The sequence below is a fragment of the Lepidochelys olivacea genome, assembly GCF_965140295.1.
Source record: "Lepidochelys olivacea isolate rLepOli2 genome assembly, chromosome: 8".
NCBI classification, from domain to species: domain Eukaryota; kingdom Metazoa; phylum Chordata; order Testudines; family Cheloniidae; genus Lepidochelys; species Lepidochelys olivacea.
Genome location: NC_140418.1, coordinates 75,911,957 through 75,939,407, shown reverse-complemented (window position 1 = coordinate 75,939,407; position 27,451 = coordinate 75,911,957). Strand labels below are relative to the sequence as shown.

Here is a 27,451-nt window from a genome sequence, read left to right as displayed (position 1 = left end):
CAGCTGCCAAAATGTCTAGTTTCTCAATGATCCCTGCTGAAATTACATGGAAACTCATGAACTTTCTTGTGTAGAGGATGATGTGTCCCACAAACAAATGAAGTTACCAAATGGTTAACAGATAGGCTGAAGGTTTCGAGAGTTATAGTCTAATATTAAAACACAAAGATGTGAACAAAATACATCTAAGTACTGCTGACACTAAGAATGTTAGAGAATTGTGAAAGCCGCCTCCTGCTTTCACGTGCATTCGAATGTTAAGTAGCACTACTTTTAACAAAAATGACATCCGACTGGCAGAACAGAAACATTATGTCTTCAGTATTTACAATAAGGGCCAGATTTCCAAGCATTTTCAGCACCCAGCAGTGCCCACTGAAAAAAAATAGGAATTGAACACTTCTGAAAAATCTGGCCTAACCCTTCTCCTGAAATACTGGTTCAAACTGGGGAGGTGGAGTGCTTTTGAAAATCCAGACTTTTTTATACAGCAGGTGGATTTTTGAAAAATATTGTAATTATTATTTAATTATGAAGCAGCTTCAAATGTTCTATATCAATGGCACACAGAGAATAAAGGAGAATTATCTTCTATGTAGCAAAAATGTTTAGTCTATTTAAAAATTTATTTTCCACCTCAACCCACACCCAACCAAAAGCTGATAATTCTCAAATGGTTTGGGGCTTGTTTGTGTTTATGTTTAGTTCTCACCTTCATCAACTGTAACACTTTCTCAAGATAAACTCTTGTTCTCTTCACTATTATTTCATAGACATATAGACTTTTCAGGCCAAAAGGGACAATCACAATTTAGTCTGATCCCACCCCACATCTAAACACAGACAGTAGAATTTCACCCAATTATTCCTGTATTGAGCCGAATAACTTGTGGTTGAACTAGAGCATATCTCCTAGAATGTCTTATTCAGTCTTTATTTAAATATTCCAAGGAATGGAGAATTTATCACAATCCTTAAACTGTTGGTTAATAATCCTTATTTAAAATTTATATCTTCTTTCCAGTTGGAATTTGTCCGACTTCAACTTTGTGCCACTGGATCTTGTTATGTCTGACTGCTAGAGCTCTCTCGTATCAGACATCTTCCCTCTTTTGAAGTACTTAGCATGATCAAGTTGTCTCAAATATCTCTTCAATACCCTACATAGACCAAGCTCCTTAAGTCTCCCACGGTAAGGTTTTCCAGACCATGAATCATTCTGGTCAATTTTGACTTCCACCCTTCATAACTCTTACTTGTACACTTCATTTCTCCTCCAAACCTTTCTCTTATGCTCCCCTCTACCTAGATCAATTCCTTTCCTTCACGTTAATTTCAGGTGCTGAAGCATCCTCTTTCTTTAAAAATCTAAAACCTTGATATCATATCATCTAGGTTTTCCTTTCCTCATTATCACCTGGCTCCTTTCATTCAGCCTTCAAATATTTTTTATTTCACTTATGTCTAGAGTAACTGACAGACAGATCAGTATTTTGGCTACAAGTGACTTTTTATCATTAAAATTCCATTTTATTAAGTATTTGCATTTCAAACAAAAATGTTTGGTATTGACTTTTTTTTTTTTTGCTGTCTATTCTTCTCTTCCAGTAAAATTCTCAGCCTTTTCTTTCTTCCTTCCTTGTCCCACTGTCTGGAGCCATCATCTCCAAAATATTAAATAAGTTATGCTATTTCAATTGAAGTGACTGAATGAAAACTAAAAGAAATACTGTAAATGAACAAGTGATCATAAGACTAAAGATTCCTTAGGTGATTAGCTGATAAACAGAGGAAAACATTGTACATTTAGGGAAATGTCATCATGTTAGTAGCAAAATTACAGTAGGGTAGAATTCCTTTAAGTACACCATCCCCAAAACAAAGTAAATTAATAGGTTATTACACAATGAAGGGCGCACACCAGTTCTTTAGCTTTACAGTTAAACATTGCCCAAAGTTAACACTTAAAAAAAAAATCACGTCCCTTTAATTATACATTTTAAACATTCTAACTAACTTCTCCATAAAACGGTCTTTGGGACATAACAATTAAAAGCTTTTATTTACGTTAAATAAAAGTCTCTTGCATTTCTGAACACATTGCCATTCTTTCCTATTTTAAAATAAAATTAATGCAATTCCTGTATCCTCTAATCTGTAATTTTAAAGAGAATTAAGGCCGTTTTCCTTTTGAAGCCAAGTACTGCCACCAAGTGGTGATCACATTCTTTAACCAACAATTTGACAGAGTACACAAAAAAACAGAGAACTGAAAACACTTATTTTTTCAAAATGAGCACAAAAAATTATTAAAACCATGCAAGTAGCTCAGGACAAAATGGATTTAAACATTTGTTTCATGTTCCAAAACTGAACTTTCCTTTCACTCTGAATAACTAAAGCTTTTTTCTAATACTAAAGTAATCTTTTACATATAGTGTTGTTTACTGTAGCCTTTAACCAGTACTTCCATAGCTATGAACAAAAATAATTTAAAATCTTATATTCATACTGAAAGTTACTAATGTATGATAGAGCAGTTATGTCCTTCAGAGTTTATAGTAAATTTAATTTTAGTAGTTTGTTAAATTTTGATTTCTGTAAGAATTTAGATGTTAATCTCCATGGGACAGACACTGTCTTCCTCCGATATGCATAGAGCAACAAGTATATTGTCAAAATTTAAACAGTAATAAGGATTAAGATGCTCTAGTAAATCTATCTAAATCTAAATTCTTTCACTGGAATTAATGAAAGTCAAATAACTCTGAGAGGGGGAAAATTGATTTTTATTATTATTTCTTACATTCCGTTACACACTTTCAAGAACACACTTTTCAAAGGACAATCCAGGGAGGGCTTGCTTACATTTAAGGCTAGCACTCACCCAACCATTACTGAAACTTTTAAAATATATAGTCTTGTATTTGTATATATCTTCTTCAGCAACCTATACATCAAAGAAGAGTTTTATGGCTCTTTTCAGTAGATATTATTTCATGACTTCTCTTCAAGCTGTCTGATCATGCTGCTGCAACCAACAGGCAAGTCATATATAAGACTTATTTTCACAGTAGTTAGTTTTTATAGGTAGTGTGAAACTGAGTTCTCACAGTGGAAAACATTCATATTCAAAAATCCTAACAGCTTTTTGTTTACTGCAAAGTTGATTGAATAGAATCTAAGTTATTTAATATTTATATTGTTATAGTGCCTAAAGGTCACAACCAGGTTGGTAAGGAAATGTAAGAAATCAGCTCAATTGGATTCTTGACAAGAACATTTCCCAGATTTGTCAAAATTTGCAGTCAGCTTGTGCGTAAGTCCAAAAGTACAAGTTCTGAAAGATTTTCATATAATGCACAGAAAGATGATAAAATCAGGAGCACAAAGACAGAGAATTTGCATGTCAACAGCATGCTGTCACAGAATGAACTTCCCTACAGCCAACTTAAGAAATTTTTAATTCAATTTTACTGAAGTTTGTCATGGTTTTGTAACAAGTTACACATCTTCTGATTTTTGGAATTTTTCGAAGTGAAGTTCCATCAAGTTAAAAACTGAAAAATCTTTCTTCAATGTGTTCTGAAACATACCTAGCTACTTGTGACACTTTCTTTGGTTGATAGTGATTGTTGTAATCACGAAAATTCATGACAAAATTTTGCCATTTTGCTCTTTGAAAGCAGGTTTTTTCAAACTGAAAAAAATACAGCCCTAGTCATATTTTATAGGTAACTGGATACTGTATTGGTACAACTGATAAACTTAAAAATACAATGAAGTAAAATTGATGATCTGACGAAGCCACCCACCCTCCCCCTCACCAAGATCCATCTTCCCTAAATTAGGAAGACTTTTTACTCCTCAATGGGAGGTGGCACCAATCAGCACTTTTATTTTCTTCTCTGGCCCCTAGCACTCTACCAGCATGCTGTCCTGTCCAATCTCATGATGTGCCTTTCAATAGGGAACCTTTTAAGGGCAAACCCTCCCTCCTATATCCCACTGTACAATACTAGACAGTGACTGACATTTAGGGAAGTCCTTTGCACCTGTCCTGGGGCCTGCTCCTTATGCTCCTAGTTCAATAGCTGTGCTCTTCAATGATCATATGTATTTTTAATTTATAAATAAATGCCAATTCTAGGCAAGGCCAAGAAAGTAAAGATTGGAAGCTAAAAATTTGGCAGTTGGAGGGGTGGGGGTGAGGTTGGGGTTCCCTTACAGTATGATCCAACATACTGAATGATTAGGAAAGGAACCAAATTTATTTTGGAAAAAAATTGAACACTATCAGATGTCTTTTACAGTAAAAGAGGAATATCAGGTTGTAAAAGAGGAATAGGATAAAAGACAAAGGGAATCGTGATACATAAGAGCACCCAATGTGTCTCTTCATTGCCCAATAGGCATTTGGACTATATTTAGTTTAAGGTAAAATAATTGCATAAATCAGTTTGCTTGTCAAACTATTTTAAGCTTACTAGACTAGATACTTCAGTTCTCACACACACACAATCTAGTTGGAATCTTCCAGAGGAAATAAAAACAGATGTATTACTTTAAAGTTTTTTTTATTGCTCAAGTAAAAGAAAAGTTGGAAATTTGGAATTCTACAACTTCAGACTACAACGATCAAAACTTTAGGATACATGAATGCACAGAACACTAACTGTTCACCAAGTCCATCCTCTGCTTTATAGTAAATATATCTTGCTATTTGACAAATATACCAAGCTAAGTATTTTGATGTCATTACTGTACACTGTATTAGGTAAGCCAAATCTGAGAGAGAGATCTAAGAAAGAACGGTTACTTACCTTCAGTAGCAGTGGTTCTTCAACATGTGTTGTCCACACTGATTTCACCTCTGGTGCGCATGCACCATGCGCACAAGAGCCAATTCTTTTTGGTTAGCAGTGTCTACTGGAGTCACACCTGTATTATGGATGTCCTCGCACTCTCCCCTCAACTCCCTCAAGGGCATAAAGGACATAGCTGGCCCAGCTATTTCTCATTTCCTTTGAGGTTACAGAATTCTGTAGCTCTGACACATGAAAGAAACAGGGAAGAAGGGCTGATGGTGGAACTCTATGCAGACTCAGGGACTCAACAACAGTGAGCCACAGCCTGGCCTTGACCCTTCACAACCAACAGGGACTGCGATTGGGGAGCTCTGTCTACAGAAAGGGATCCTTCCCAGACAGTAGAGACCCATGCCAGCCCAGGAACATATCTTCAGATCTTGTGTGTTTGGTTTGGGGATTTTTGCAGTATTGTTCATCTGCCATTCAACCATGGCCCTCACCACACATCTCTTCTGCACGCTACCACCCATCCTCATCCTGTTGACTCTTCCCTTTCCCTCCCACTGGGTCCATCTTCCTTTCCTGGTAAACTTCACCCCTCTACAATTCTTCCTACCACCTTACTTACTTCCTCTTCACCCCAACCTGCCCCCTCCTCCTGCCAGCGCAAATCCAGGTATCACATCCAATTTGCCCTCCTCATCCTTGGTGACATTTGCCCCAACCCTGACCTTTTCTCCACCCCCACCATCACCTCCAGTCTTCTTGTACTATCATTCCTAACCTCACACCCATCCCCTTCCTCCCATTCTCTTCCTGTCATTTCTAAAAACATCAGTCATTCAGGACCTCTTCCTAGCTCACTCACTCAAGCTCTTGGTTCTCACAAAGATCTGGATCCCTCTGTCTGACCCTGCCTCTGCAGTCACCCTCTTATGGAGGCCCCTCCTTCTCTCACATTCTCTCAAATCATTGTGAGGGTGTTGAGATTCTCCTCTCCTGATCCGGCTGCCATTTTCAACAACCCTCCTCCTCCCTTACCAATCTCTTCCCTCTTTTGAATAAAACTGTATCCGATTCCTCTCCTCTCCCCCTCCATGTTGCTGGCAGCTGCCATCCATTCAACTCCTCATCAGCCTTCTCCTCTGATTTCAACTCCTGGCTCTCTCACTTCTTCTCCTCGCAGTCTCCCACACTCATCCGCAGCAACTTCAACTTTTGTGTTGATAACATATCCGACCCCATAGCACCTCATTTCCTTACCCTCACCTCTTCATTTGACCTGCAGCCCTGATTCAGCTCTCCCATGCACCAAAAGGGCCATTCACTTGACATGTCTCCAGGCAGTGGCCTCTCTGTTGTTGAATTCTCCCTCCCTGACCATCACCTGCTCTCTTTCAGCACATCCAACAGCCCCCATGCCCTATCACCCTGCTTTTCAATGACTTCTCTCCTCCCACCACGCTCTTCTGAATAACTGCATGCACAAACAATATTCAATTCTCTATGAGGAGGTCTCACAGATCTACCTCTCCAGACCTGTCTCCTTCTGTCCATCTAAAATATTTGCCCATCTCTTTAGCATCTCTTCATGGCAGTCTAGCTTTCAACTCAAGCTCAACAGCACTCTTAATCTTTCCCCCAAAACCCTCCTCTCCCACCTCCTTTCTCCCTCACTGGACTTTTTAAATAGTCAGCCCAATAATATGTAGGTGAAATATAGGTGTGAAATTGGATTGATTTCAGCCCCGTAAAGTGGAAAAGAAAAGACCAGTTACCTTTTCCGTAACTGGTGGTGTTCTTCGAGTGCTTGCTCATGTCCATTCCATATTAGATGACTCCAGAACAGTACCCCTGGAGGTAGGTAGAAGTTTGCAGACGTGTAAGACTGCAACACAGCTCTGCTGAACCCAGCATTGTCTCTGACTGAGTGATGGCATAATGAGCAGTAAACGTGTGAACAGAGGACCATGTTGCGGCTCTGCTGGTGTCCTGGATAGGGATGTGAGCAAGAAAGGCCGAAGACTCCTGTGCTCTCGTCGAGTGGGCTTGGACAACTGGTGGCGGCGGAACCCCTGCCACATTGTAACAGGTCCTTACGCACAAGGTAATCCAATTGCAAATCCTCTGTGAGGACACTGGGTGACCCTTCATCCTATCCGCTGTAGTGATGAAGAGTTGAGTCAATTTTCAGAAAGGCTTGGTACGATCTAAGTAGAAGGCCTCCGGAAGTCCAGGGCGTGAAGACGCCTCTCCTCACTGGTCTTGTGCGGTTTGGGACAGAACACCAGGAGGAAGATGTCCTGGTTCACATGGAAGGTGGTGACCACGATTGGCAGGAAGGCCAGGTGCAGCCGCAACTGAACCTTATCTTTGTAAAACATAGTGTACAGAGGTTTTGAGGTCAAGGCTTTAATATCAGAAACCCATCTTGCCGATGTCACTGCCACCAGGAACGTGACCTTCCACGACAGATGGGAAAGGGACCAGGAACCCAGTGGCTCAAAGGGCAGGCCAGTGAGCCTAGAGAGGACCACATTAAGATCCCACTACGGGACAGGGGCCCATACCTGCGGGAAGAGTCTCTCAAGCCCCCTCAGGAATCTGACCATCACGTCATGGGAAAACACCATCTGTCCTTGGATTGGTGGGTGAAAAGGGGAGATGGTCGCTAGATGCACTCTAATGGAAGAGTGTGCCAGGCCCTGGTTCCTCAAATGGAGCAGGTACTCCAGGACCGCCTGTATGGAAGAACGCGAGAGAGAGATGCTGTGCTCAGATGCCCAGGGAGAAAACCTCGTCCACTTGGCCAGGTAAGTCAGTTTGGTTGAGGACTTCCTACTCCCCAGGAGGACCTATTGGACTCCTTCCGAACAGGTCTGTTCCTCCAGGTTCAGCCACGTAGCATCCACGCAGAGAGGTGGAGGGACTCAAGGTTGGGGTGTAGGAGCCAGCCGTGGTCCTGTGACAGCACGTCCGGGTGGTTGGGCAGGGGCCAGGGATGGGCCGCTGACAAGCTCATAAGCAAGCTGAACCAATGTTGGGGAGGCCATGCCAGGGCAATCACGACAACCTGCACTTTGTCTCTCTCAATCTTTGCCAGGGCCCTGCTGATGAGCGGAATCAGACGGAACACATACATCAGGCTCCCTGACCATGACAGAAGGAAGGCATCAGAGAGGGAGCCCTTGCTCAGACCTTCCCAAAAGCAAAACCTGTGGCATTTCCTGTTCTGTCTGGTAGCAAACAGGTGCACTTGGGGAGTTTCCCACCTTTGGAAGGTTATGCAGGCTGCCTCTGGATGGAGCGACCACTTGTGGTGAGAGGAGACGTCCCTGCTGAGCTGGTCCGCCAGCACATTCTTGACACTGGGAAGGTGACAAGCTTCCCGGTGGATCTCGTGGCTGATGCAGAAGTCCCATAGACGGAGTGCCTCCTGACAGAGACCTGACGAGCACGCTCCCCCTTGCCTGCTGATGTAGAACATCAAAGCTGTGTTGTCCATCAGGACTCATACCACCTTGCCCGACAGGTGGAGCAGGAAGAGTCTGCAGGCCAGCCAGACTGCTCGGAGCTCTTTGATGTTTATGTGCAACTTCACCTCCTCTGGGGACCATATCCCCTATGTCTGGAGGCCACCGAGATGCACACCCCAGCCGAGGTCCAAGGCGTCCGACAGCAACTCGATGGAGTGAGGGGGGTTGTCAAACGGAGCCCCTTCCAAGACTGTTCTGCAGTTGGTCCACCATCGCAGCGAGGTAAGTAACACCTGGGGAATGGTAACAATATTTTCCACGGGGTCTCTGGACTGGGAATAGACCGTCCCCAGCCATTGTTGCACAGGCCACATTCAGAGCCTGGCATGGCGCACCACGTAAATGCATGTTGCCATGTGACCCAGGAGGCGCAGAGAGACCCTGGCTGTAGTCAGAGGGAACGCAGAGATTTTCACAATAAGGTTTGTCAATGTGTGGAATGTGTCCAGTGGCAGGAACGCCCTGGGGCGGGGCAGGTCGAGTAAAGGACCGCTCCGATGACCTCTATCCTCTGCACTGGCACTAACTTTGAATTTTTGTCATTTACCAATAGACCCAGAGAGCAGCATGTGTCCTGAAGCATCGCAATGTCCCTTTGGATGTGAGACCTGGAGCTGCCCTTGACAAGCCAGTCGTCAAGGTACATGTGAATCTGAATACCCTGGCACCCAAGGTAAGCTGCTACCACCAACATGCACTTGGTAAACACTCTCGGGGCTGTCGCCAGGCCGAAAGGGAGGACCGCAAACTGGTAGTGGTGGGGCCTCACCGTAAACCAGAGGAAGCATCTGTGCCCTTGAAAGATTGCTATGTGGAAGTACGTGTCCTTCAAGTCGAGGGCAGCATACCAGTCTCCCGGATCCAGGGAGGGGATCATAGAAGCCAGAAAGACCACGTCGAACTTTAGCTTCTTTAGGTACTTGCTGAGGTCTTGCAGGTCCAGGATGGGCCGTAGACCACCCTTGGCCTTTGGGATTAAAAGTACCAGGAATAGAACCCCTTGTTCCTGCACTTGAGAGGAACTTCTTCCATCACACCCAGCTGTAATAACCCCTTTACCTCCTGCGCAAGGAGACTCATGAGAGGGGTCCCTGAACAGGGATGGGGAAGGCGGGTGGGAAGAGGGGGCGTAGTAAGGAACTGGAGGGTATAACCCTGCTGCACTGTGCTGAGGACCCATCGGTCCAAGGTTATAGCTGTCCAGGCAGGGAGGAAGAGGGAAAGGCAGTTGGAGAACACGGGGAAAGATGGATCCGGGGAATAGTCTCTTGGGAGCACTCTCAAAATGACTGTTTGGCTGGGCAGAGGGTGGAGGCTCAGGCACCACTTGTAGCCCTTGGCTCATTTATAGGGCTGGTCCTGCCGAGGCTGACTCCCCTGGCCCTGTGGCTGCTGTGGTTTGAACCACTTACCCACCGGGGCTAGGACAGAGAGACCCAGGGTTTTTGGGGTGATGTGAGAGTCCTTAAGGCCATGCAACTTGCCGTCTGTTTGCTCCGCAAATAGGGGCTGGCCGTCGACGGGCAGGTCCTACATAGACTGCTGAGCCTCAGTGGACAACCCAGAGGGGAGCAACCAAGAGACATGCTGCATGGAGATAGCAGAAGCCCTGGTGCGGGCAGCAGCGTCTGCCACTGCCTGGAAGGCTGCCCTGGCTGCAGTCGTGCCCTCATCAAGGATCGCTCTGAATTCCTTTTTGGAAGCCTCAGGAAGCAACCTTTCAAACTTGGCCATGGCTTGACACATATTGAGGTCATATCGGCCAAGGAGGGCTTGGTGGTTGGCCACTCTCAGCTGAAGGCTGGAAGACTAACAAACCTTTCGCCTGAAAAGATCAAGCCTCCTCGAGCCTTTATTTTTGGGGGTGGCCCCGGGTTGTGTCTGCCTCTCCTTGTGGTTAACCACCTCTACCACAAGGGAATTAGGGGCTGGGTGGGAGTATAAGTACTCATGCCCTTTGGTTGGCATGCAGTACTTGCATTCGGCCCTTTTAGAGATAGGGGCCAGGGAAGAGGGGGTCTGCCACAGGGCATTAGTGATCTTAGAAACCCCTTCATCAAGGGGTAGAGCCACCCTGGCAGGAGCGAAGGAACAGAGGACATCAAACAGGGAGTCTGCAGGCTCTTACAATTCCTCTGCCTAAATCCTGAGGTTAGAAGTGACCCTGTTCAAGATTTCCTGGTGCATCTTGGCGTCATCCTGAGGAACTGGATGAGGGGGCCCGTGAAAGCCTCATCTGGCGACGATGAGGACGATGCTGGTGCTGCGGGAACCTCCATGTCCACTGGTGGTCCAGGAGCTTGTTCCCTGGTTCCTCCTGGGCCTGCGGGGTCCTGCCCCCCAAAGTTTCCAGGATTGGAGGGGATACCAAGACTGCTGGCCTCTCCGAGGCTCCCAACACAATGATACAACCTTTTCTCTCCATCCAAACAGCTAGAACTCTTTTTCAGTCTCTTGTAATCTTAATTACTACATGTTTTCTGAGGCCTTGAAAAATACAGCCTTGCCCTGCTCAGATCCATTCAGAATGCTACTGCAAAGATCATTCTCTAAACCCATCACTTTGACCATGTCACTCCCTCTTTGAATCCCTTCACTAGTTCCCCCTTTTATATCGCATCAAACGTAGGCTGCTTATCTTCACCTTCTAGGCCCTTTACCGCCCACCCTTACACTGCCTATTATCTTATTCATTATCACAACATGAACCCCCGCCTCTGATGCTACCCTCCACAGCCCACTTATTGCATTTTCAAACAAGCACCTTTGCGTTTTCTCCCATGCTGCCCAGTCACACTTTGAAAGAGCTCTCCGTAAACATCCAGAAAACTACCTCATTATCTTCCTTCAAATCCCTCCTTTTGCCACAAGGCCTACAAAATACTTGACAATGGTTAGGCCACCAGTATGCTGAAATCACTGGCTATCACACTGACCAATACTGTATCATTGTTTCCTTGTACTCCCATCTGTCTTTTGTCTCATGCTTGAATAGTAACCTCTTTGGGGCAGAGACTATTTGTTCTGTGTTTGTACAGCTCCTAGAAGGATGGAGTCCTGGTCCATGACTGGTGTTCCTAAATACCATGGTAATACAAATTAATAAATAATCTCACAGAACCGCAGTTACTGAAGGCAAGCAACCATCCTTTCATCTTCAGGTGACTGTCCACATGGATTCCATTTCTGGTTGTTAAAGCAGTGATCTCATAGTTACAGTTGGGTAACTAGACATCCTACTTCAAAAAGGACTGTAGCACAGCTCTACCAATGTGGGCATCTGATCCTGAAGCCTCAGCTAAGGAGTAGTGGTAGTAAAAGTGTAGACTGATCCCCACACAGCCACCTTACACATTTCTGAAATAGGGATGCTGCTTGGAGAAGTCACAGAAGCTGCGTGAGCCCAGATGGAAGGGGTCCTAATCTGCCTGGATGGATTTAATTTAGCTACCTCGTAACAGGATTTAATTCAGTTGGATGCTCATATAGACAACCTTTGATTGGATATGGCTTGACACGTAACCTTGTCTGTAGAGGCTAAAAACAAATTTGGGAGAGCTCTTGAATGGTTTTTTCCTGTCCAGGGAGTATTTCAGAGTCTCAGGGTATGTGGTTGGCTTTCCCCTACTTTGAGTGGAGCTTCAGGAAGAAAACCAGGAACTGAAACAACTGATTTAGATAATGCCTAAGAGTCAATTCGTCTTTATGGAACACCTATCAATTATAATTAACTAGCCTAACAAATAATTACACAGTATATATAGTAAGAGGACACTGCAGGGGTTTCTCTTGGTGCCACGGGCAGTAAGACAGAACCAAGGGATGGCTGCACCTGCTCTGCCTTTTATGCCATCAGGTGGGTGGACACAAGGACATCCAGGGTGCAGGCAGAGACCCAACAGACTCTGCTGTCCAAAAAAAATATAGCCTCCTACACATGGGATGTACATGCATCAGAATTAATGTGGACAATCACTCAAAGAACTACTGCTTCATTCTGCTTTTGACTAGCTATGTAGTCTTGGGCACAGCTTTCCTATATATGAAATAACAGACATATTTACCTCACAGAGTGTTGTGAAAATACTTTATAGAGTGTTTTGATGATGTTGGGAAGCGTAGGTACTATGTGCAACGTAGGTCACCATACTAAAGGGAAAGGTATTGTTGCCTTGGAGAGGGAGCACAATAGAGAAAACGAAGCTGATATCAGGTGTCAAGAATATAAGTCTGAAGAAAAATTAAAGTGTTTGGACTTACTTTCAATAGAAAGAAAAAATTTGGAGGTGATCCAGTAGGTTTTCAAATACATGAAACTGAGTAGTAAAGTTGAGAGGGAACATTCTTCACAATGGTATAGAGATCAAAGGCTTGGAGACAATCTATAATAGTTTGGATACTAGGAAAAGAAGGCTCCAACATCCCTATTTCAGATTAAAACACACACACACACACGGAAATATTAAGTACATAAGTGATTCTAATAAATTTAAATGTGTTTCTGGAAAAGAGGGGGATTTGAGAAGTAGTGTGAAAAAAGTAGAGTGAAATTAAAATAAGCCAAACAAAGCAGACAAACATCCGGACCAGATGTTTTTTGCCAGCTGCTAAAATTTCGCATGTAATTTCCTAATGTATGTCATCCCTTCTCCCGGGACCATGTGAGGTGTCCCATAATCCCAGCTGATTAATGCAGTTAAGTGTGTTCAAATAAAATTCTGATATTATTCAACCATAGAGCTTTCTGAAGCCAAATGATATCATCACTCAGATCACCCTGAGAGAGAAAAAAAAAGGAATCTAGATGCCTTCCTTCTCGAAGATTACAGGCCTGCAGGAAGCTTTCATCCAGAAAGCACAACTCTGTACAGTGCAGGTGAAGGTCAGAGCTCACTACTTCAGACTTTTCAACAAATTTGCTAGGAGCCAGAGAGGATTCTGAATGTTTTGATTGATTGTGCTCTCTGTACTGAAAATATCGCTGAACCAGTCTATCTAAAAAGAAAAGAAAAATCTCCCCCCACATTTAAGCTATTAATACACTGTATCTACCCTGTAAATCAGGAAAAAAGCAATTAAGATAATCATTATCAGGCACGAATGTTACAGGTAACAAGGGGCCTAAAAGACTTAAATAGACACTATCCATGGCCCAACAAAAATCGTCTCCCCATCCATGGTTCTTCTATTATAAACTCAATCTGGGGGGGTAAAGATGAAAAACTTTGTGGGCATAGTTTTGCAGAGTTCTGACTGCTCTAGTTTTCAAAGTCCAGCTTGAAACTGTCATCAGTTTCAGTGTTAAACATATACATGCCACTAAGATATTGGAAACATTCTTCTCTAGCTAAATATCAACATGATACAATAATCCGTCTGTTTATACTGTTTCCTCCAAACAACAGAAGATCACACTATTCAGCCCAGAGTTACCTACTCCAGTACACAAACCTAACCCAGTAGACAAATTGACATTTCAAATTCCCAGGAAGCATTCTCCTACAAACAGTGCTGTTAGGTCCATACCTGTGAATATTATATCAGAATATTAGGACAAAAGAGGTGAAGAGACAAAGCAGCTCAATTCTATTTTAAAATGTACATTTCAATTTATTTTTAAAGCAATTTTAACTCATTTTAGGTCTACATATTAATCACAGATCAGAGAAACAAAGCAAGTTCAATATGTGTAAACCAATCCCATCCAAAATAGCAAGCTACCCATTATTTGGTTCAAAGATTACATGTTAGTTGAACAGCAAGCAGAAAATGGGATGTAGAGCCTAAATAATCAGATAAGTGAGGAAGTTTCTGTACATACAATGCCATCATGACCAGGTTTCAAGCACAGAAAGTTCCTTGAGAAAGGGGTCCTTAACTAAAGCTGCCATGCTTTAGTAGGCCAAGTAGTAATACAGAGAGCTTAAAATTATAGAGGCTCAAATTTAATTTCATTACCACAGAGAACATTTTCTATAATCTTGACTTTATAAATCTGTGTTTATAACAAATGGATCTCTATAGACTGTAGGCATATTTAGGTCTAAAATGGAGTGATGTCCCTAATAATATGGGACAGTTGAATGCATGGCTAATTTTTGGTAATGGAACCTAGCTATTATTGACCAGTGACCCATGTTTCTTAAGTCACCAATATACGTAGATATCTTTTGAACAGCATAGATATCTACAAACATTATTCTTGACAGACCCCCCAAACCTTTTTGTACTCTATCTTCTGCAGTGTTATCTCCACCTGTCTCCCCAATTCCTCCCAAGCCATGTCAATTTGTTCAAAATCATGCAGCACACTTGACTCGTTTGGCCCAGGAGTTATCTTTAGTTTAAAAAAAAAAAATCAACCTGTTTGCATGCTTTATTTTACCATGGGATTTCCCACTTGCTGCATAGTCAGAAAGGGTTCACTTTGAAGCAGCATTTCATTCCAGCATATTTCAGAATACAAATGGCCCTGGTCATGCCTTAGGAAAAAAAAAAAAAAGCTTCTCTTACATGAGTCTTGGCCAAACTCCTAGTACTCAACCCCGCTGCCTTAGAGACTCACCTGTTTGGTCCCTTAATTCCCTCCTGCACCCTGCAAGATTTCATATGAGGCCATCGGTCAGTTTCAGAAGCCAGGACAACACCCTAGCAAGAACTTAATGCTGGTGAGGTCACCTTCGATTGCAAACTCCTACCCACCTAAAAATGTATAAAGGAATGCCCACCGATAATCAAAAGAGGTTTTAAAAAGATCTACGTGAATTATTTGTTCTTCGAAGTTAGATTTGCTTAACAAACTTTAATGGGAAATAGAAGAGAAAGAGAGGTTTTCTGACTACAGAAATAGTCTGAAATCCTCCAGAAACAGAATATCAAGCAATAAAGAGAGGCCTAGAATCCAGCTTTAGTTAGAATTTCCTTGATCTGAAAATATTTATTGTGAATTGTTCCTTTTTGGCAATGCTGCAGTGAAAAAAACAATTCTCCTCGAGAACATATATTTTGCAGTTACCTGAGAATGCCCATGTAATACTCTGAAGAATATCAATGCTTTATACTAATGTCTTTACTAGCTTGTCAGTCAGTCTCATGCCACCTGATACAGTTCCTGAGGACAGGAAAACCAAAGAATATAAGTAAACCTGATGTCCTCTGGTATTTCATTTTGTAAAACCTTAAATGTTCTGGGGGCCACTCAAATTTTCTTTGTACCAGTTAAGCGAGCTATGAACTGAATTGAATCTGAAATATAAATCTAAACAATACTTCTGCAGCACAGCAAACTACACTGTCAGCCTTTAATAATCACATGGACAATTTGTGGATAGAAATTCACATGAATGAAGCCTTCACTGTTTTTGGTTCTCCACAGCTAGCACAAGTGCAGGTTACTTTCTCGGCTGAGGATCATTTGACAGATTTGTCATCATAATGTTAAATACACAGTCAACACAAAACAGCACAAGAATTTCATTTTTTTAGATCTCAGAAGAGGAAAAATAAGCTATTACAAACAAGTAAACATTAACTGATTAATTTATTCCAATTTCTGTAAACCAGCGTTTCTGGTTATTTAAAAATAGGTGTTAACAGATAAAAGATTTGCTACATACCATTTTTATAAGCTGGTTTTCTACTTACCTTTGTCTGTTTTATTTGTATCAAGCTGCGAGGTCTGATTTAAAACAAACCTGCAAAATAACAAATAAGAATCTTAGAGCCATCATCCTGCTTAGGACCCTGTAACTATCTGATGACATACCAGCAAAGCACCAAGTGAGGAGTTTATACACATGGAGGTATTTTATCTTGCCCCAAGTTGTAAGGATCAAAATCCAAAGTCACTTTCCCTCTCACACGCACAGATATCAAGATGACTGGATAACTGTTATTATAATTAAAAAGGTGGGGAGAGACCCTGAGTATCTACAGACCTGACACACTTGATACAGTAACAAAAATGTACACAAGATATTTCTTGGATAAACTGTGTGAGCAGAGCAGGAAAATCATGTAAAAAAGTCAGGGGTTTTAAAACCCCTTGCCAACATCTTCAACATCTGCTAAGCTATTTCCCTTGACTGCAGCAAGCAACTAACTAAAAGAATAAATTCAATACCTGGATGTAAATGGAAAATGGGATGAAATGCAACATGGGTTTACCAAAGGTAGATCATGCCAAACTAACTTGATATCTTTCTTTGAAAAGACCTGATTTTTTTAGACAGAAATGCAGTAGATCTAATCTATCTGGACTTCATTAAAGCTTTTGATACAGTCCCACATGGGACACGGGATATAATTAGTTAAACTGGAGCAGATGAGGATTAGTACAAGAATTGTAAAAGACAAGTTGTGCCTAAAGGAGAACTATTGGGCTGGAGGGCGGTTACTAGTGGAGTTCCTCAAGGTCCAGTTTTGGGACTGATCTTATTTAACAGTTTTATTAATGAGGTTATTACAAAAAGTGGGAGCCTGTTAATGAAACTTGCTGATGACACAAAGTTGGAAGGCATTGTCAATACAGGAGGATCACAATATTGTACAAGAAGAATTTGGATGGCCTAGAGTATCAGTGCGATTGTATAACTGAGTTGCCTGTGCTGGTGGGGGACTGGACTCAGTGGCCAAGGGAGTTCCAGTCCTGGGTCTTATATTCCTAAATCTCATGTTTAGAGCTTTAGCCAGTTACTTGCAAGGGTCAGGAAAGAATCTGTCCCCCCCCCCACTCCCACACAAATGCATTTTAGGGGGGTTGTTCCCCCCCCCTTACTTTAAAACATCAGAGATGGTCACATCTGGAGATGGGGCACCAGACAGGATGAGCCTCTGCTCTTAGACAGAAAAGAGAATTCTCTTTCAGATGCTCAGTCAAACTGATTGCTATATTCGGGATCAGAAAGAAATTTTTCATAAGGTCATTTTGGCAGGGATCTTGGAGGATTTTTCACTTTCCTCTGCAACATGGCGAGCTGGGTACTTGCTAGGATCATCTCGGCATACCTCAACAAATCAACTCCCTGTCATTGCAGGGGCTTTAGTGCACCTCAGTCCCTCCTGTTCTCTGCCTGTGGCACACAATATTTTATTCTATAATACTTTATTCTAATCCAGGTTATTGTGCTCAATATAGGCATAACCGGGTGAGGTTTAGTAATATACAGGAGGTCAGACTAGATGATCTATCTGGTGGTCCCTTCTGGGACTCAATGAATCTGACTCTATTAAAGAAGACAAGGAAGCAAGTGGGGAAAGTGAGAACAATTTTTCTAAACCATTTAGAAGAATCACTAACCTTTTTGAGACCAAGTGCTGAAGGACATCAGAGCTGGGCCACACTAAGGCCTTGTCTTCACTAGGAAAATTGTGTTTTTAAGGTGTTGGCTAACACCCCTTAGAGTTTTATTCTTGACCAGCTAACCTGTTAAAATCCTAGTATAGACCAGGCAAATTGTAGTCTTAACACGTGGTTAACATGTTTTACCTAACACATTAAAAATACACCTTCCCCTCAGTGTAGATGTGGCTTCAAAGGGCTTTGGCTTGGCTGATTTAGTTAAAGTGATTCAGATAAGTCACTTCTCTTCCCTGCTCATCCCCTCCAACCAGACTCCAGCCCCAAACTACCCAAGTATAATTTTATGAACCCCTGTGATTTGAAACAGGGTCATATCCCCTATAATCCCATTTTGGACTGCACAGATTAAACAATTCTACCAAAAGAGCTCTATATAGGGTTACCATACATCTGGGTTTTCCTGAACATTTCCTCTTGTTTGATCCTCCTCCGCCTTCTGTCTGGGCAGATTTTTCGAATAAGAGGAAATGTCCAGGATTTTTGCGAAGCAGACACTGCAGCTCAGAAAGAGCTGGCTCCAGATCCGGATTAATCCCTGCACTGCAGCCACCCGCTCCCACCCACTCAAGCCCTGGCTCCCAGCCCTGGAAAGGGGAAGAGGCAAAGAGGCACTGATGGACAACTGGAGCTGTTTCCAAGGCCTGCACCAGTCGCCCTGCCTGTGTGTGACAGGAAGCACCACTGCCCCCCAACTCGAGACTGAGGCTGCAAGTACCCGCTCCAACACCCCCAGGTACCCCTCCCAGTACCCACACCCCAAATACCCCCTTCTGTACCTTCCAAACCCCCTTCCAATACACCGACCCCTCCAGCACCCCCCAAATACGCCCTGCACCTCCAAATACCCCCTCCCGTACACACACCCCTCCAGCACCCACCAAATGCCCCTCCCAGGACACACACCCTTCCCATACCGCCCAAATACCCACGCCCTGTAGACACCCCTCCAACTGTACCTTCTCCTCCAGCTCCCCCTTCCCACTCCCCCACCCCCCGACAGCGTCCTCTTTTTGGGAACCTGAAAGATGGTAACCCTAGACGTAGAGTAAATCAAGACAGTAATGAATACGAAACATTCCCTCCCTTCAAATCCTATGGCTTGACACTGTTACAGCCTCTCTTCACTATGAAGACGACAGAGTTTAAAGGTGATGAACAATATTTTTAAAAATTGAGCTTATAACTTTTTCTTCTTTTATGCTGTATGGAGAAAATCCAGAAGGCTGTTCTCTCCCTTTTTTCCTGCTTTATATTGTTTGAAATGCTGATGTCTTGTTAGATAATATACTCTGGTTTCGCTAGTGGGCCTTTCAGAAGACTCAAGGACATATGTGTGAACTCTCACATCGTGACTGGAAAGCAAAGGAGTGGAATATTTAGCAAAGACTTACCAAAAATTATAAAGTCACTGAAATTAAATAAAAACACAAAACCAGAGTTTTAAGGCTATATCTTTACTGCACAGTTAACTTTGGCTCTTACTTGGGTGTTGCCCCTAACCTCCCTCCCAGCCACACAACTCTCTCACCTGAGTTTAGTGATGCTTTAAACCCAGGCTAGCTGGCCTGACTGGTGAGGATATAAGCTACAGCTCAGGTGCTGCTTTCACTCAGGCTGGTAACCCAGTCACTTTGTAGCGAGAACACAGGCTAAATCACTCAATTGCTGAGAGTCATCTAATGTCTTCCCCCAGTTCCCCTTGTATGCCCAGAAGGACAGAAAAGTTCTCCCACAATTCACTGGGAAAAGAATCAAAAAGACTGATTCAATTTACTGTACCACCAAAAAAAAAAAAAAAAAGGGATGTGCCCCCAGAAGTCCTAGCAACACACACCATTGAGGACACGTTAACTTGGGTATGGCTTTGCAGTGTGGCTCCTCACACCAGGCTATGCTTACCTGGGTCCTCATACACAGGTGCTGATCACTTCAGCTATCTCTGCAGTGAAGACATCCCTTTAGGATATGTCTACACAGCAACTAGACACTCACGGCTGGCCTGTGCCCACTGACTTGGGATCACGGGGCTTGGGCTACAGGATTGTTTCATTGCTGTGTAGGCTCCTGTACTCCAACACCCTCCTTACCGCTCAGGGTTTTAGAGCCCGGGCTCCAGACCAAACTCGTATGTCTACACAACAATGAAGCAGCCCCACTACCCAAGCCCCGCGAGCCTGAGTTGGCTCTTTGCAGTGTAGACATACTCTTAGACAACTTAACTAAAAGTCCCTTTCCCCATCATACTTCCCTCAAGGCTGGACAGAATTCCTAATGATAAAAAAGGAGAGGAGTGGGGGAGATGTTTTTGTTGTTGTTATTATTAAATTAAAAACTTTTCAGGCCTTGATTATCCATCATAAAGCAGCAAGAAAGGGCACCAGCCTTGCAGGTTATTTATAATAACTCTTATGCTCAACTGTGGCCCAAACATGTTATTAGCAAGTATGATCCACTTGTGTAGACAGTGCAACTAGGTTATAATCAGATTTTTAAAATGCTTTAGTCCAAGTCACTTGCTTTCATAACGTGAATGTGTCTTACACATTCAGAAGCCCAAAAGCTGGCATCAAAATAAGTAGACACTAAAGTAAAACTTTGCACTTTGGCCATGTCCTCAAAGAGCCACAGTAGCTCCAACCATGTTTCTCTGACCAGTGAAAACAGGAATTTTTATTGCTAAGAACCATACAATAGAATCTTCAAATCTTTTGACCACACTACTTAGGGAAACATTAGCAATAACTGTACTTAAAACGTATCTGTAAGTAGCAGGTTTCTGATCTAAATGTGGACAGAACATAGTCCTCTGAAGAAAGAGACTATAGTTTAGTTCTCAAATTAGCCTGTATAAAATAGCAAAAAACGTACGTAAAATTAAAATGTATACATTTCTCTTGAGGATTTTGATTTTCCTTAAAAGATAGAAGATCTTTTGCAGTCCCCAAATCAAAAGCACATTAGAAGTCTTTCAGGAACAAAATTGAAGTACTATAATCTGTAATGTATTGGTATACTACTACAATAGGAATATTCAACCAGGAAACAAGGGGTCTGCGGAGAAATAATGGTAATAAAAACAGCACACACACACCTACAAGATAGAGAAAACAAAAAAACGCAGGATTCCCAACAAAGACAAATGTTTTAAGACAAAAATAGAATCAGTAGCTCACCAGAAAAGCTAAAAGATCATTCATTATGCTATTTGTTCACAAACTGCAGTCCACAAAGTAGTGACTGGTCACACAGCAGTTACCAAAAAACCCTTTCCCAATATAATGTTCCCAAATGAGGAATTGCTGGGATTCTCACAGGGATGTTCAGAGATTTAAGGCCATTGCAATCATCTTCTAGCCAGACCTTCTATGTAAAAGGTCAAAGAATTTTATCCAGTAATTCCTGGATCAAGCTCACATCCTATGGTTCAACTTCAGTATATTTTATAGAAAGATATCTAATCCTGATGTAAAGACTTCAAATGATGGAGAATTCACCACAGATCTTGGTAAATTGTTCCAAAAGTTAATTTCCCTAACTTAAAAAAAAATCTGCATTTTGTTTCTAATCTGAATTTATCTTCTTTCAGTTTCCAGTCACTGACTCTTATTATGCCTTTGTCTGCTATTATCAGATATCTCCCTGTCTACTTACTTACAGGCTGTGATCAAGTCACCTCTTAACCTTCTCTTTGAAAAGCTGGCAGTTGTGAGTGGAAAGAGAAGTCATCCCTGCAACCATGAATGGGAGGGATGGTAATTCATAAATCTCTCTAATAAAATCTGTTTCATGCTATGAATTTTTGAGAAGCACTGGACTATGCTATTGTGGCCTGTGTAAAGGCTACGATGAATCTACATTGATTAAATAAAAGCCTGCAGCGCTCCTGTCAACACTTTATATTTTTTCTGAGGGAATCATCTATCTTCATATCTGTTTATTCCATCAGGACGGAGCCCTTTCCCAAATGAATTCTTGTCATTTGCTAAGGAATCTACTGCTGCATCCACCTTTGATATTTGCAACTGCTGATCCTAGGCATACACTACAAACTTTTTCTGAATTATATTGATCAGGGGTGTGACGAGGTGTGATTTTGACTGACAGCTGACCTGGCAAAAACCCTGAGCATAGACACAGCTATACCAGCAAAACTGCACTTTTGCCAGTATAACTTATTTCACTTGGAAGGAGGGGGTGGCCCAGAATAAGCAATAATAGGAAAAGCACAGTTTTATCAATATAAACTACATCCACGCTAGGAGAGCTCTGCCAGCATAGCATACCAGTGTTGCTATACCAGCAAAGCCTTCCAAGTGTAGTCCTGATCTCAGACACTTTCTGGAGTTTACAAGACTTCATTATCTGTTAGGTATGAAATTTACACTCAGTAGGATGTTCCCGCTCCAAAATTATAATCGGAGAAATGCAAGTTAAAAAAAACTTACTTATCAGAAGGAAAAGATTTCACCATGTTCACTTTCTGGCTTTCACTTGTTGCAGGCCTGAAGTATTAGTGTCTTACCATGATCTTAAAGAGATCTGAAGACCTTAAGAACTAAGGTGAGAAGGATTGGGAGAAAGAACAGAGTGTATACACACTAGGAGAGTACTAGCTAAACCCCAGCTTCCCCATCTAGGGAAGTATGAACTATATAACCACCTCATGAGGTACTCCTCTTCCCACTTATGTAATTGCCTCTGAAATGGACTGAAAAAAAGTAGCACTTATCTGAGGCCAGTCATTTCTGAGTCAGTTACTATAGCTGACTCAGCAGTTGGACTGAGTACGTGTACTCATCAGATTGCAATCACTCACATAGGCAATCAGCAAGGCTAACTAGCTCTATATGAGGTACACAGCTTCCTGTTCCTTTTAAATGCTTACATAGGGAGGAACCCTGGATGATCTTTATGGTTCATTCAGGAGTCTGAAATTACTTTATCCACATCCGATTCCTAAGAGTAAAAGTAGCACCCAGGGTGGAGCAATTTAGATCATTGGTTTACATCATGATTTGAACACATGATTTTTTAAAAATTGATTTAAATCAGGTTTGAGGCTTTGTAAAACTAATGTGATAACCTGTGCTACTGAAATGTAAAAGTTATAAAGAGCTAAATTATAAATGCTTCTTTTAGGGCTGTCAAGCGATTAAAAAATTTAATTGCACTGTTAAACCATAATAGAATACCATTTATTTAAACATTTTTGGATGTTTTCTACATTTTCAAATATAATGATTTCAATTACAACACAGAATAGGCTCTAAAGTTTTCCATTGGTTTGTTTTTGAGTGTAGTTATATAACAAAAAAAAATAAATCTACATTTGTAAGTTGCACTTTCCCGACAAAGAGATTGCACTACTGTACTTGTATGAGGTGAATTGACAAATACTATTTCTTTTATTTTTACAGTGCAAATATCTGTAATAAAAGAATATATTGATCGGGGTGTGATTTCAATTACAACACAGAATACAATATATATGAAAATGTAGAAAAACATCCAAAATATGTAATAAATTTCAATTGGTATTCTATTGTTTAACAGTGCGATTAAAACTGCGATCATAATTAATTTTTTTAATTGTGTTTAATTGTTTTGAGTTAATCACGTGAGTTAACTGTGATTAATTGACAGCCCTAGCTTTTTTCTTTTAATGCCAGGAGTAAGGTATCTTATTTAAATTTTACAAAACTGCTAGAGGCAAAACAAAATATTGAAAATTAAAACACTGATCCTGCAAGCACTAAAAGGGGTAAGTAACTTTATGAATTAACCCATTGACTTCAATTTGACTACTTGAGCTTAAAGTTAAGCATGTGCACAAAAGTGTTTGCAGTATCAGAAGCTGAAACTGTATTTTTATTTAACATTTCTCCTAGAGGCCAAAGGCTTCTCTACATTTGCTCAAGAAACCTTCCCTTATACTAAGGAGAAGAAAACCAGACTTAGACCAGGTCTACACTATAATCTTACACCGGTATAACAATGTCACTCAGAATGTGAATAATTCACACCCCTGAGCGACATAGTTATCCAGACCTATTCCCCTGTGTAGAGAGCACAATGGCAGCTACGTCAATGGGAGAAGCCCTCCCGTCAGATAGGTGTACATCTGCCCTTAGCTTCCTGAATCTGCTGCTAGATTTGGCCAGTCAAATGAGCTTTTGGGTCTAGAAGAAAACTAATCTCAGAGAAGTTTCAGAGTAGCAGCTGTGTTAGTCTGTATCTGCAAAAAGAAAAGAAGTACTTGTGGCACCTTAGAGACTAACAAATTTATTTGAGCATAAGCTTTCGTGAGCTACAGCTCACTTCATCGGCTGCTCAGAGAAGTTGCATTTATTCCTTTGTCCAATCACCCTAATTGAAGAACTGATAGTACACATGCAAGCCTCACCACGGTTTTGGGGAGCTCTGCGATCTCTCAATTTTCTGGTCTTAGAGAAAGTTTTTATTTGCTGACAGTCCTAATCATAGATGGTGAAACAGTTCAAAGAGATGCCTGATGAGCACACAAAACAAATAGAACTGATGGTAACAAAAAATGAAATAAAACAAAACATACCACCACCCAACTTCATAGCCTATACAGTCCAGACAAATAGATTACAAGTCCCTACATGCCAAAAAAGAAAAACAAAGCAGTGAAGAATTGTGTGTCTCAGTGAGAGGGAAAAAAGTAATTAAAGGAGCTAAAATGAGGAATGAATGAAAAGGTACAGAACAAGGACATGCACTTCATCAATTAAGATACTTACAGATATGGATATTTATTCCAAACTTATACAATGCTACTAAATGACTAAAAGAGCCCTCCCTCATGTCAGAAAGAAAGAAATCCCCAGTAGACTGTAGACTCTTGGATGGACAAACAGAATTTACTATTAAAAATAGAAATGGTTATTTTCTTCCCTCCGCATTCCTAAACAAACAAAAATATTTAATTTTAAGAAGTTTCTGTTAGAGAGGGGAGGGGAGGAAAGAGAACAGAATTCAAATACTATTTTTTTAAAAAACTGTTTGGGCAGTATACAGTCAAAGCAATGAACAAGTAAATGACTGAACTGTAAGTGTACAAATGAAAATGGCAAAGTTTTGAAAACATTTTATTGCCTCAAACCCTTAACAGATTACATATGTGTATTTATTACTTGAAAGTTTACTTACTCTGCAAAAGAAAAACAAATGATTAGTGGTAATACTACATAGAGTTAACACAATATTTATTAAAAAAAAATGTGTTTGCCACCTCTTGCTATGTCAGCGTCTGGGGTCTCTTACAATAAGAACTGCCATGTAGTAGGATTACATCAAAGATACAAGAAACAATGCAATTCAATTCTTTACCTTCACCCCTGCCATCTTAAGTTACAAATTAGAGATATCACACTGATACTCGGTTGTATGTCTTTCAGCACCACCTTTTACCTTAGTTATCTTGACCAAGTAAACTAGCTGTCTCAATTTCCTTCATCTATATATCTCAAAACTAACAGCTTCTCTTGAACAAGGAAAGCTAACTCAAACATAATGCAAGTCTCTCTCTCCATTTCACTCCGATCCACAAGTTGCTTCCACTATATATAAGCTTGGCAACATCCTTTTTGCCCTAACCTTCTTTTAGGTCTATGTGTCAGCAAAATCTCTCCAACACATTAGCAGTACGTGATACTGGCATGACATGTCACCTGCTGACATTTTCTCTCCTGTTTGAATTATAGAAAATTCCTTTTTCTATAGTATCACCAAGTCAAAGCTCTGTAATCTCCAGTATGCACAAACTACAGCTGTCCATCATCTCACATTTACAAAGCTGCATGAACATACAAACTCAACACAGAAAAAGACTTGGACTATAGAGATCCTATTTTATTTCATGGACTTCATTCCATAGCAACAGCTATTATTAGGGTACCGTGTTTCCATTCCAAACCCCCATTTTCAGCTGCTTATAGGCTGAGAAGTTTTAGACTTGACCTCTGCCCCAAGGTGAATATTTCTGAAGCTTTTAGCAAGAATAGTTCAGCCATTTTTGAGGAACACACATTTTCCCCATTACAAAAAAATAACATTGAAAGCACTTCTCTTAGATATTTAAAATCTGAAAACAAAACTTTCTTAATTAAGAAGTGCTTGAATGTTTCTGAAACACTGCATGAGAAAAGAGTACTATCCAAGGGACAGGCTGGTACCTACAAACTGCTGCCCACCTAGCTTCCACTCCCCTCACTCTTGTTCTGCTTCCTGCTCTGGTTTATATAACTGAGCTGCTAGGGCCGGGCAGAGTCTTGTTGATTATCCCCAGGCTGCAGGTGACAGGCTACAGACAGTCACTTAACGGGATATTAGCCTTTTCTCATGCACTCTTTCCCAGTGTTCCAGTGAAAAAATTTTTATTTGAAAAACTGCACTTCATGCTTTGTTTTTTAAAAACAAAAGTGCATAAGTCAAGCTTATATATTCAAGCTTAACTTTTCCATTTCCTGACTTGCAGGCTTCACAGTTCAACTTTAAAAATATAAACTCCTCCCCCCACCCCAAAAGGGAAAATGCATTTTACTTATAATAGTTTGAGATCTTAAAACAGTTATTTCTTCATCAGGAACTACACTTTCACCAGGTGCTTACCCTATACATTTCAATCCATTCTATCCCAACTATGCAATAAGATACATTCAGGTAGAACCCTTCATGTTTCAGTTGCAGGATCTGGCTTTAAAAAAAAAATCCACTAGACATTTTTAGATTATTTTAATATCAACAATGAAGGCTAAAACCCTCTGAAGGCTCATTCTTTGAAAAGTAGAATTATATTCTAGATACCAAATACATTCTGGAAGGATACTGAATTTTTTTCATTATTACTGGAGAGAGAAGACTTTTCTTTTGGGATGTTGTTTTCATTTGTCATTTTACAATGTGGAACTAGAAATAACTGCTTTTCTACAAAGAATGAATGACTGATTTACTAAAATGATATTTAGAACAGTCATATATTATTAAAAGATTCTAAGAATTCAAACTCTGAAAGAGCAATCCACTTACAGAAATGTGATTATAAAATAAAATTCTACTAACAAAGATCAAAGTTTATAAATAACTACATGGGAACATACATTCCCATTAAGCATCTAATTTCCTGAAAGGCAGGCCTTACAAAACATTTCAAATCATATATGAAAACAGTACATTAGGAGTTAAGTCATGTTGTTGCTGTAGCAGCAACGATTTCTAGTGGCCATTTTCTTTTCAGTTCTAATATGTGCCAATTCCAACACTTCTTGCTGCAATCTCTGTTTAAACCCAAAGGTGGCAATTGCTTTAATGCATGGTCTCTTCAGCTATGTATACTCAGATTCCTTCTTCTACATTACCTTCTTAAACCTAATGTACATTCTTAATAGTATTTCCTAATCACATATTGCATATCCGTATTTCACATGTAAAAATTATTTGGGTCAATAAAAGTCTAAAATTACTACATTTTGTGGACTAGTTTGCATCATACCAGTCACAACTGGTAGACAATTAGAGCAATATGATGGATATTTTAAATCTATGGCCTACAAAAATACAGGAAAAAAAAAGAAGCCTATTGAAAATGTGAACTAGATAGAGCTGAAATTTCAAGTCAAAGGCATTGCTACAACATAAACAAAATTGAGTACTACTATAATGTAAACTGTGTGTTATCTTTCCACCTGTTTAGGTTCTTATATAACTGCACCACTGTTTCC

General features: G+C 41.0%; 1 protein-coding gene across 7 annotated transcripts in view; it reads right to left on the bottom strand.

Annotated features, from left to right (window-relative positions):
* ZNF644 (zinc finger protein 644) overlaps window positions 1-27,451 on the bottom strand; it is a 77,396-nt gene that overhangs the window by 31,605 nt on the left and 18,340 nt on the right. For all 7 annotated transcript variants that reach the window (XM_084637171.1, XM_084637168.1, XM_084637172.1 and 4 more), the window contains exon 2: window positions 15,992-16,041. The gene's annotated coding sequence lies outside the window, so the exon portion shown is untranslated. The remainder of the gene's footprint in view (window positions 1-15,991; window positions 16,042-27,451) is intronic.